Consider the following 13092-nt stretch of genomic DNA (forward strand, 5'->3'; position numbering starts at 1 on the left):
TGGTCCTGCTAAACATTGGATAAAATCTCCCAGGCTCCCTAGTCCTGGCAATTCCCAAAAAGCAACTGCAGAAGACAGAGACAGAGTTAGAGACACTGCCTTCTTCCACCAGCTGCTGGCAGCAATTGAGAAATGAAACAAAAATCTTGTAATACTCTGTAAAAAAAAGTGGCTTAAGGCATATCACGTGACTGGTTAATCATCTATAATCAAACTCCACTCATCAATCTCCAAAGAATTATTAAACCCCAGAATCTTGCATTAATCCAGATTAAAATCCACAAGTTATCAATCTTCAGTTCATCATTCATAGTGCCTCAGCAGCAATAATGGATACCAGTTACAGAGAACATGGTTCCAACAAAATTCCAGAACCTGCTAGAAGCATCCCACAGAGAAACATACTCAAAATACATTTCTTTAAGGCACAGTGTCGCCATAGGAACCCAAGTCTGTTTATCACTACAGATAGAGATAAAAATCACTTCAGATGTAGTTCTTGTGAATTATCCTTTACATGTTGTTGAGTTCACGATTGCTAACCTGTCACTCTCCATTCTAATGCGGCCAATGTTCTCTTAAAAATGCGTTCGCTCTCCAAATTGAACGCCTCTAGAACAGACGATTCCCTGGTTTTATCTCACACAATTGGTTCTTGTTATTTTTAAGGTTTTTGTTGAACTGTTCCATCTATCTGAGTCACTGTGAAGACTCCAGGCGCAGTAATACACGGCCGAATGATTCACCCTCAGGCTAGGGGATGATAGACCGAACTCGTATTTACTTGCTCGCTTGGCGCTGAAACCGTCGTCCGACCCCTCTGAGAGCACGCGGTCTGTTTGCATGGAGTAAAACATCAGCTGCAGCCCTTTCCCCGGGTATTGTCTGTACCAGTACAGGTTAAGAATGCTACTGCTCCCGTCCACAGTACACGCCAGTTCCAATGCATCCCCACGAAATTTTGATACAGCAACGGGAATCTGGTGAATAACTTGCATGTTCACGTCTGGGAAAGATAGAGCGAAAGGGAGGTCAATAAACCAGGAGATTTGGGAAAAAGATTGGCGGAATGAAAAATATAGGAAAAATATCATAAACGAATATTATTAAATATAGTTTTTGTTTCACTTACATTGAAGCAGCAACATCAGAGCCAGCAAAAGATGCATCTTATAAAGTATTCTCTTGATCAGTTAACGTTTAAGAACGGGATTGATGAGTGTTGGAGCAACCAGACCGCTCCTCTGACATCATTGGAAAGAACAAGAAGCCCATAAGTCAGCATTGTAATGTTGGCCATGCCCCTCGTCCAGTTGAACCAATCAGAATCGAGTTTGAGTGTAAATCTCATTCTCTCCATACCTCACTGCTTCGCCCTCTCTTAAATTGTGTCTGTCTTTCTCTCTCTCCGCATACATCTAGGGAGGGGAGAATGAAAAGGCAAACCACTTTCCTTAAATTCACAGCATGCTGGCGTCAGTAGCAAGTTCAAAAAATACTGTCCATCTTCAATAGCCGTTGAGAAATTCATCGCGAGTCACTTTCTTGACAGCTAAAAGGTTGGCTAGACAATGCCAGAGGAGAACTGGTCAGCCACATTGGCCTGATCCGGAATCACGTTGGAGGCAAGGCAGGGTGTAGATGGCAGATCTGCTTGCTTCCAGACATCAATGAGTTACAATAATCCAGTAGTTTCATTGACACTAATACTAATATCCACTTTTTATTACAGATTTGATTCAATTGACGCCAGGACAGGGAGCTAAACTCGTGGCCGTAGATCATTGGCCTACTCTTCCATATCACTACACCAGAGACATATCCACTATGCAGTCAGATCGACTCAGACACGGAAGTGACTGCAACGGCAGCGGGGATAAACAGCGTTAGGCTTACTGGATTCAGATTAAAGTTCGCCACTCGTTGAGAAGCTGGCGAATGATTCAGATTAACTCTAACTGGTTGCACGTTTAAAATAACTTCAGAATCCGCTGTTTTTGAACGAATATAAATATCTAGATCACGCATTATTTACACCCCGGAAATGACATCTAGGGGCCAACGACCAATAAGAAATTGATCCCTTGCACTTCGACGTCGAACAACTTGAAGGACGACAGATTTTCACTCACTGCCCAAAATTTGAGAAATCGTGCAGTTAAACACTCTTTAAAGATGTATGGGTCTCGGCTCTGCGTTCTCTTGCTCCTGTTACCGGGTAAGATGAAATTGGCCTCTGAGTTATTAGTGATGCTCACTGTTATTACCTGTGTATACCGATTAGGGATTAATCCACTGTCCGAGTTCGTTCATTCCGTTTCAAAGTGTAGATTCACTCTGTTTATTGATTCTGTATGTCTTTGTCACTTTGTTTTTTCCCTCTATGTCACACTGTTCCTCCCTCTTACAACCTGTCTCCCTCGTTTCCTTCTTTAGTTAACCTCTTCCTTCGTCCGATTGTCTTTCAGAGCCCCTGTGTGTTTCCTCTCTCTCTTTAGATCACTCTAGCCCATTTATAACGGATCAATTGCCTTTTATTTATTCTCTCTGTCTCCAGTTGTCTTGTTTCCCTCATTCTCTCCTCTATTTTCCTGGTTTTCACTCTTTGTCTACGTATCACCGCCGTATTCTTCCGCTTTCATTCTCGCCTCCCTTCCCACTTTATTTTTCCGTTCTTCTATCCCCTCAATGCTAACATTATTGCTTTTTCACTCTGGTTTACAGATGTCGCGGCGGTGCTGGTCCAACAGACTCCAGCTTACATATCCAGTTCCCCGGCCACACCAATCAGCATCGAATGCGTTTACACAAAAGCAGATGCTACCAGCGCTTTCTACTGGTATCGATGGCATCCTGGCCGTGAGCCGCAGATCCTCTTCTATTCATACGCTGGAGAGGTCACTACCTCCGGGGCGGCGGACGGTTTCAAGGCTAGACTTCACAATGACACCCACTTTTACCTTGAGTCCCCCAGCCTGTGGGCTAATCACTCCGCCGTGTATTACTGCGCCTGGAGTTACACAGTAACTCACACACATGGAAGAGCTCAGCAAAAACCCAAAATGGATCCTAAAACCGAATAGGAGATATATTTATCATTTTCGCTGTCCTCCTGTTGTCTAGCTGTTCGTCTGTCTATCTGTCTCTCTCTATCTATCTACCTATCTATCTGTCTATCTGTATATCTATCCATCTATCTATCTGTCGCTGTTATCTATCTATAGCTGTTATCTAACCATTCTCTAAACGCCATTCATTGCATTCCAACATTTAAAGAAATAACAGAAATCTTGTTTACTTATTTTATTAATGTTGATAGGTGGCATGGTACCACAGTGATTAGCACTGCTGTCTCACAGCACCAGCGACCCGGGTTTGATTCCCGGCTTGGGTCACTGTCTTTGCAGAGATTGCACATTATCCGCTTGTCTGCGTGGGTTTTCTCCGGGCGCTCGGGTTCCCTCCCACAGCCCAAGGATGTCTGGGTTAGGTGGATTGGCCACGCTAAATTGCCTTTAGTGTCACGGGACTAGCTAGGGTAAATGCGTGAAGTTATGGGGATAGGGCCTGGGTGGGACTGTGGCCCGTGTCGACTCGATGGGCCGAATGGTCTCCTTCTGCACTGTGGAATTCTATGACTGTTCCGCTTTCTTTCAAATGAGGTTCTGTCTTTGGCTCTATGTCACTCTTTCCTTTGTCTTACAACCCGTAACATATTATTGATTATTTGAAACACTCACCACTTTTGGCAATATCCATTCTGTGCACTTTATAAAACAAGTCATGCACTTATTACAATAGTATTGTAAACTGATAGAACTCAGAAGAAGAGCACTCAGTCCATAGTGCCAGATTTTTCCTTTTCGCAGGGCTTACTGATGAATTCATAGTCCTTATTGTTTTATTATTAGTGTCACAAGTAAGCTCCCATTAACACTGCTATGAAGTTACTGTGGAAATCCCGCGGTCCCTACACTCCTGCACCTACCCGGATACACTGAGTGAACATTTAGCACGACCGATGCACTAACCAGCACGCATTTCGGCCTCTGAAAGGAAACCGGAGCACCCTGAGGAGACCCACGCAGACACGGGGAGAACATATGAACTCCGCAAAGACAGTGACCGAAGCCGGGAATCGGACCCAGGTCCCTGGCGCTGCGAGGCAGCAGTGCTGACCAGTGTGCCACCATTCCTTCCCTGAGCTCGTTGCAAACCATACAAAGAAATGCGCTTCATACATTTTCCAGTTATGTTTTAAAAATTACGGACGAATTTGTTGTCGCTGCCCTTACAGACAGTACTATTCCAGATGAAACAATTAGCTGTGGAGAAGGACTCACTACTCATTTACTCCTCTATTGATCACGTGATATGGATATAGTGCGGGGAAAATGGCCCGAAGAAGGACAGCCATTAAATAGTTGAATGGCAAAGCGGACTCGAGGACAGGAATGGCCTACTTCTGCTCCGATATTCCCATACTCCCTTTCCGTTTTCCTTTTGCCATTTACCTTAAATCAATGCTCCATGATTAACGGCAATCCTATCAGCTTCTGCACAGTCATTATTTACATTATCAAAGCGTTTTCCGAAATCTCTTTCAAATTTCCCCTTATTTTCACCACACCGCTCCCCAACTGCCCCCGCCCCCCCACCCCCGCGGCCACCTCCATCGCCACGCCATAACATGAGCTTAGAACCTTAAACATGTCAAGGATGACTCAGAGTGCAAAATGGCGACATCTATTCAGATACCAGTCTGGCTGCACACCTGACACCTGTCAGCCCTTTAAACTTTTGTTGAAAACCGTCAACCAACTTCTCCAGCAGACTATGTGTCCTTTGAAGAATTTGCAAAGCATCCAAGAGTTCAGCACAATGTATAGTTTAGCCCTTTAAAACTCGGCTCTGTTTTGAAACACGGGAGCACTTTAACGTGACATAACAGATTATGAGATCATCGAGGGCGTATGAAGACCATTCAGCCCACTGATCCCGGGCCCGACGTCTTGAAAGAATCGGACATTCCTCTCACATCATTCCCCCTGCAACTCTTCCTCATCTCGTTCTATTGTTAATTTCATGTATTATTCAGCATAACCAAATCCATATGATAGTGCCTTGTACGTTTTCACTGCATTTTGGGTAGATATTTCCGGTCCTCTGGCACCACTTTGAATCTAAAGAGGACTAAAAGAATATGGCCAGTTTCTCTGAAATTTCGATTGCAAAATTTCCTCAGCATCTTGGAATTATCTCATAGAGGCTGTGTGCCTTGTCAAGGGAGCAACATACGTACAAATTAAATGCAGGAGTAGGCCACACGGACTTAGAGCCTGCTCCACCATTCAATAAGATCATGGATGATGTGATTGTAATTTCAATCCCACATTCTTACCTGCACCAATAACCCTTCACCTTCTTGTTAATCAAGAATCTATATAGTTAGGCATTAAAGTATTCAGCGGCTCTGCTTCCACTGCCTTTTGAGGAAGCGAGTTCCAGAGACTCTTGACCCTCTAAGTGAAAGATATTCTCCTCCTGTCTTAAATGAGTGGCCCCCAAGTTCCAAATTCTCCCACAAGGTGAAACATCCTCTCTACACCAACTCTGTCAAAACGCTTCAGGGTTTTAAAGGTTTAGATCAAGTCACTTCTTAATCTTCTGAACGCCAGTTGCTGCAAATCTAACCTCGCCAAATTTTCCCCATAAGTCAACACAGCCATTCCTGGTGTTAGTCTCTGAATTGTTTCTAACGCATCTATGCCTTTCCTTACAGAAGAAGACCAATACTGTACCCAATGCTCCAGATACGATCTGACCAGTGCCTTGTACAATTAATCGCCCCTTTTTGTGATCAATTCCCCTCAGATTAATTGATAACAACCTTTTAACTTTTCTAATCGCTTGCTGTATCTTTGTGCTAACCTTTTGTAATTCATGCACGGGGACACCTGGATCTATCTGCACCTCAGAACTCTGCAATCTCTCATCATTTAGACAAAATGTTTCCATTGCCCATTCACTTAATGCATCTATCTCCCTTTGTAGCATCTTTACGTCCTCTTCACAATTTACTTTCCTACCTAGCTTTGTGTTATTGGCAAATTTAGCAACCATACCACTGGTCTCTTCACCAAAGTCATTTATATCAATTGTAAACAGTTGCGACTGGAGAGCTGATCCCTGAGACACACCACACGTCATCCTGACAAACATAAAAAAACTAATAATGCCAACTCTGTTTCTTGTTAGGTAACCAATCATAAATCCATGCCAAAATGCTACCACCTGCGCCATTTGTTTTTATTTTACGCAATTGATGAGGCACTTTATCTAAATGTAGTACCTCCACACTGTTTCTCTTCATCAACACCACACATGGGGTGCTTCAAAGAACTCCAATAAATTGTTAAAACTTCATTTCCCTTTCACAAAAACATACAGGCTCTGCTTGATTAAATGATGGCGTTTAAGTGCCTTGCCCTAAGAACGGTTTCGAACGTTTCACCTGTGACAGTCATTAAGCCAACTCGTCTCTAGGTGGCACGGTGGCACAGGGATTAGCACTACTGCCTCACAGCTCCTGGGACTTGGGTTTGATTCCCGTCTTGGGCACTTCTGTGCAGAGTTTATGTGTTGTCTCCGTGTCTTTGTGTGTTTCCTCCGGGTGATCCTGTTCCTCCTGCACTCCAAACGATTTGCTGCAATGTGCATTGGCCATGCTAAATTCTCCCTCAGTATACCTGAACAGGCGCCGGAATGTGGCGACTAGGGGATTTTCACAGTAACTTCATTTCGGTATTAATGTAAGCCCACTCGTAACACTGATAAACTCCATAGCTTTATGATTTCTTTCTCCCTCCCTTTCGAATAAAAGTTATATTCAGTATCTTCCATTCTAAATGAACCTTCTCCGAATCTAAGGAATTTTGGAAAATTAAAACCAATGCATCAGCCGTCTCAGTCGCCACTTCGTTCAAGACTTTAGAGTGAAGTCTATCCAGGCAAAGGGATTTGGCAAATTATAGACCCAGCAGTTTGCTCAATACGATCATATACAAAGTCTACTGAGTTACTCTTAAATTTGTACTCTCTGCCCTTTCTTGCCATGGTCTATTTATAACTTCCTACATTAGTACCTCTCTCACTTACCTTGGATTCACTCTTTGATATATCACACTGTTCTAAATTTGACCCCTTGCCCTTGTTGTTCACTTTGAAGCTCTCTCTACTTCTACTCTCTACTTCTCTGCGAGTGGTGCGACTCACGAGAACATCAGCTCCAGCACTCTTAATGTGTAGTCCTCTCAACGGTACAGATCCCACTTTCCTCATTATTGGTGCCAGTGCCTCATGAGCGGGAAACCATTTTTCCCACATCAGTCTCAGCCATGCAAGCAGTTCTCTAATCTTATTTGCCCTATGCCAATCTGTTCGTAGTTCAGATAATAATCAAGAAATTATAATCTTTGAGGACCTGCTTCTTAAATTGGTGCCTAGATCCACATACTGACTATGCAGAACCTCTTTCCTCGTCCTACCTATGTTGTCAGGACCACGGCCATAACCACTGGATCCTTCCCCTCCCGGTATAAGTTCCTCCCCCAGCCCTGAGCAGATATCTCAATCCCTGGTATCGGGCAGGCAACACAATGGCCTGGACACTTTTAAAGCTTGTGATTTCATGTACAAAGCATCCTTATAAAATTGTTAAGCACACAGGAATTGTGGGACGAGAAAATATCACGGTGCATAAAGCACCGATTGGTTCGATTCCAATATCAGGATCCGTTGACCACTGAAGGAACGTACACAATGCTGTTTAACTTAGACTTCCTTAGCTATAGTGGTTAGTCTCCCCGTCTGTCACGCGGTAGACATGGGTTCAGTTTCCTGACGGGGAGCTCATCGCCATTTTAGGGCAGCGTGGTGGCACAATGGTTAGCACTGCTGCCTCACAGCGCCAGGGACTCGCGTTCAATTCCGGCCTCGGATCATTATCTGTGTGGAATCTGCACATTCTCCTCATGTCTCCGTGTGTTTCTTCTGGGTGCTCCGATTTCCTCCCACAGTTCAAAGATGTGTGCGTTAGATGGATTGGCCATGCTAAATTGCCCATTAGTGTCAGGGGGTCTATCTAGGGTAAATGCATGAGGTTACGGGGATGGGGTCTGAGTGGGATTCGGCTGGATCCGCCAAATGGCCTTCCTTTGCACTGCAGGATTCAATGGTTCTATGAACTGGCTTGTAATCAGCACCCCGACCCTTCCACGGAGCCCCCTCTATTCCCCGAAAAGAACAACTGTGCGTGCGAAGATATGCTTAAAAGTTGTATTTACTAAACGCGCTGCAGGGATGCTTATTAATCCCGAGTCCTGGAACTATCATCATAGGCATCATAGTCTCGCCACCGTGGGAATTTGAATTATATTCATTCAACATGTCGGCAATCATGTTATTACCAGCATTTGCAATGACATGAAAACTAGATTTCCGCAAAAAATGAAAACCCACTGGTAGCCATTGTCCTTTCCGGAAGGAATTCAGATTCCCAACCTCTGGCAGTAAAGACCCCCCAAACGCACAGTCAAGCGGTTGAATCTGAAGTACCCTCATAAGTGGATTATCAATGTAGTCAGTTGTATTCAAGAAAATGTCTTACTACTCCCTCTCCAAGTCAAACTGGGATAGACAATTGAGCATTTTCGTTTGAGCAAATGCTCAAACGAAAAGTTCATCAATAGCTCCACAATCCAGGTATCAGGCCATCAAACGGCGAAGCAACAAACAATCCACAAGAGCAACATAATGCTACATTCGTTATATCTTAGTTTATTCCTTCTGTCATAAGGTCAGAATCGGGGATGTTCACTGAAGACTTGCACAATCCTCAGTATCATTCACGACTCCGCAGATATTTAAACGGGACGGAAGACTGCCGTCCCGCCCGCCACGGGGAGTGGAGCGGGCTACGGGCGGACCATGGAAAAGCCCTTTGACCTCGGGCAGGAGGATCCGATTTAGGAGGCGAGCGAGGCCGGAAACACCCGCTGATACATGTCCAAATGTAGCAAGGCCTGAACACAATCCAGGCTTGGGCTGACAAGTGGCAAGGAGCATTCCCCTTGCATATAAGGGCCAAGCAATAGCCATCTTCAATTAGAGAAAATCTAATCATGTTATTGCTATCGCTGAATCTCCAAGCATCTACACACTGGGGTAACCATTGGCCAGAAATTTAACTGTACTAACCTTGTAATTTCTGCGCCTACAAAAGCACTTTAGAGGCTAGGAATTCTACGGTGATTAACTCAACTCCTGACTCAACAATGTACAATGTACAACACTCACCCCTTGCGTGGATGAGTAGAGAAACAACCAAATTCAAGAAGCTTGATACAATCCAGGACAATGAAGCCCGCTCCCACTGCACCCCATCCACAAACATTCATTCCTTCTATCACCTAAACCATCAATAAGATACACTGCAACGACTCACCAAGGATCCTCGGACAGCATCTTCCAAATCCACGACTAAAGCAACCCTGAAAGACAATGGAAGCAGATATTTGGGAATACTGCCACTTTGAAGTTGCCCTCAAGGCCACTTACCATCCTAACTGGGAAATATATCGCTATTCCTTCACTGTCACTGAACGAAACCTTGGAAACTCCTTCCTTAACAACGCTGTGAATAAACTGCAGCGGTTCAGGAAAGTATTTCAACACCTTCTTCTCAAGGACAATTAGAGATGGAAGTACATCCTAGCCTAGCCAACAAAGCCGTGAACGAATACAAAAAAAAAGCTTTCAAAAGTAGACTTTGATAGACAAAATATACATTTCAGCTGCGTCTTTATAAGGAGACAGTTCCAATAAATGTCCATTCTTTCCTCTCAATGCATGCCGTCGGTCGTGGTGGAGGCAAATTCGGTAGGGTCTTTTAAGAGACTTCTGGATGAGTACATGGGACTTAATAGGATTGAGGGTTATAGGTAAGCCTAGTAGGTAGGGATATCATCGGCGCGACTTGTGGGCCGAAGAGTCTGTTTGTGCTGTAGTTTTTCTATGTTCTATTTATGACGTTAGCCCTAAATAGTTTCTAATTTATGCAATCCCAGATCCCTACAGGTGTTTGCAAAAGGAAACATAATAAACGCGTCCTCACAGAAAATAATTGGAATATTGGTTGACTTTTATTACGCAATTGTTGCCATCAACCAAATGCAGAATTTAGTGACATCGAATATTGAGATTTCATTGGAGGTCCTTCGCGGTCACCAGACGGCAGAAGCACAGATCATTTCCTGTTGTCAAAATATGATTTATTTTTCGTTCATGGGATGTGAGCACCATTAATTCTATCACATTTAATTACCAATTCCTAAAGGCTCTCGAGAAGGTGGTGGTGTTCTGACCTCTTGAACCACAATGTCCTTGTGTTGTGCTATTAGAATTCCTACGTTGGAAGTTGACAGGGCACCTGCTTACGTTCTCCTAGACACGTATTGAAGTTACGCGCACGGGGGCTACTACTCCATCTCCATCGCATCATGTAAGAACATCTAATGAGGAGCTAGGGGAAGGCAATGGCAGAGTGGCAGCATCATTTGACGAGTAATTCAACAATGCACCCTGATGTTGTGGAGGAATCCCACCATAGCAGCTGGATGAACTTAAATTTAGTTAACAAATTTAGTAATAATAACGTTGACCATGAAACCATCATGCCTGATTCCCTAATACTCTTTAAGGGAGAGAATCCAACGACGGACGTGAGACATCAGACGCATGATTATAGAGTAGACTCCTCACTGCCCTCAGAAGTGGTTCAGGCAGCTGCTCATTTCAATGGTAATTAGAGATGGGCCACGCATTCCATAGAGAGAGACAGCATGGTGGCACAGTGGTTCGCACTGCTGCCTCACAGCTCCAGAGACCTGGGCTCGGATCATTGTCTGTGCGGAGTTTGCATATTCTCCCCGTGTCTGTGTGGGTTTCCTCCGGGTGCGCCAGTTTTCTCCCACACTCCAAAGATGTGCGGGTTAGGTTGATTGGCCATGCAAAACTGTCCATTAATGTCCCGGGAAGCGTAGGTTAGAGTGATTAGTGGGTTAAATATGTGGAGTGATGGGGATAGGCCCTGAGTAGGATTGTTGCCGGTGCAGACTCGATGGGCCGAATGGTGTACTTCTGCACTACAGACTTTCTATGATTCAGGTAAAGTGACTCACATCCCACGAATCGTTTCGAGCTTTCTCTTAACACTCAAATATATTCAGTTTGAAGCAATTTCGGTGGTACGGAGCCATCTCAACACGTCAACGAAGCTTCACGGTCATTTAAGTACTTTTATTTGAAGCGTCTGCACTGTCAAAGTCAACTTGTGTGCAACAATCTCCGACAAGAGCAGTAACAATTCTCAGATGTAACAATTCTCAGATAACTCGTTTCAGTGAAGTCCACTTCAGTGTATTCTACTGTAGTTGGGATTGTCACATTGCACTATAACAATTACGTATTATGCTTCCGTCTCTGACGTGGGGCATAAACCCAGCAGCCTCCACTGAGCCACAGCTGATTTATAAACTGATCAGTCACATAGGGAAGTTTAATATCGTCCGGGTTAAACATATCGCAAATACAATATCGTCTTTGATAAAACTAAGAGGCCCGAACAACCAGAGACAAGAATCGGAGAATAATACAATTCGGGCAGAATGTATTTGGGTCCTGATTCATGCATCATTGTCTTAATGCTGCCTTGTAAGTTATTTGGTGCGCCCACTCCATTTAATGGGTTTTACATTTGTTTTGAGTGTTTAGAATTGAAATTCTTGCCTTTGGCGCTAAACCAGTCAGCGAAGGCAAATGTAGCCGATGTAAGAGCGGAGCTGAGACCCTGGCTGGTCAATTTTTAGATATTAACTATAAACCTCCAATTTGTTCGCGTCATAATGTTGCTGCGCCATTTGCTCACTATAAAATTAGTAGCCAGACACCCCTTTAAATTGAATTCCATTTTTCTCTCGCAGATGTGATTTGTCAGAAGGAGCACCGGATCTTCCAATCCCCTACGCGACAGTCCGTTGAGCGGGGAAAAACCGTGGAGTTCGACTGCCAACAGAGTCAAACACTGGAGTACATGTATTGGTACCAACAGAAGGAAGCTGGGGGATTGCGGCTGCTTCTGCGTTCAAACATCTATAGCGAGGGCACAGAGAAAGAAAAAGGCGTCTCCGATAGATACCAAGCGACCAGGATTGATACTGAATCCATTAAACTGAATATAACCGGGGCAAAAGCAGAAGATGAGGCAACCTATTACTGTGCTGCCAGTAGTGTCACAGCGGTGCAAGGAAACCATCCTTCAATTCAAAAACCAACCACAATCACTAGAGGTTGTAACGAAACAAAAAACTATTTATTTAGCGACTTTAATGTCCATAGACATAACTGCCCAAGGAAATTTTATAAGCCAATATTCGCACGAGTTATGGCGGCGGAGGAAGAGAGAAAGTGGCGATGTTAAAGGAGGGAATTGCAGCGTTACCGGCCCACAGAGAGGAAGGACATCAAAAATCTATCATTATTACTGAAGCAATGATGACATCTAGCGCCCAGAACGACAAATAAAGAAAATTCAAGGAGCTCCGCCTCTATTTGCAAACCCATGATTGAGGATTAGAAATGTCACTCAAAAGACCAGTATAACCAACTTGTCTCTCGAGCGGAAGTCCAAAGATTATTATCTGTGTTTCAATTGATAATCCTCTCACTTGTAAACTAGGCACTGCCAGTGATTCTACTCCAGAGAGTTGACCCAAAAGGGTTATTAATAGATTATTGCGCTGCCGATGTAGGAGGGCAGATTGATCGCCGCCAATGTCGGGAGATCAAATCTGTGGGGAGAGTAACAATGTACGATCTTCAGTACCGAGGGAGGGCTGCAGTGTCGGAGGGGCAGTACTGTTGCAGCACCGTAGTATCGGAGCTTCGGTACTGACGTTACAATGCAATTTTGGAGATTTATTTCCAAGGTAGTGCCGAACTGCTGAAGGGCAGTACTGAGAGAGTGATGCACGG

At 44.1% G+C, this 13092-nt stretch overlaps 1 pseudogene; it reads right to left on the bottom strand.

The window, feature by feature from the left end:
* Positions 1-635: 635 nt before the first annotated feature.
* Positions 636-998, bottom strand: LOC145362151 (T cell receptor beta variable 30 pseudogene; annotated as a pseudogene).
* Positions 999-13092: the final 12094 nt, after the last annotated feature.

The sequence above is a fragment of the Carcharhinus amblyrhynchos genome, unplaced genomic scaffold (assembly GCF_965287045.1).
Source record: "Carcharhinus amblyrhynchos unplaced genomic scaffold, sCarAmb.v2.hapA scaffold_37, whole genome shotgun sequence".
NCBI classification, from domain to species: domain Eukaryota; kingdom Metazoa; phylum Chordata; class Chondrichthyes; order Carcharhiniformes; family Carcharhinidae; genus Carcharhinus; species Carcharhinus amblyrhynchos.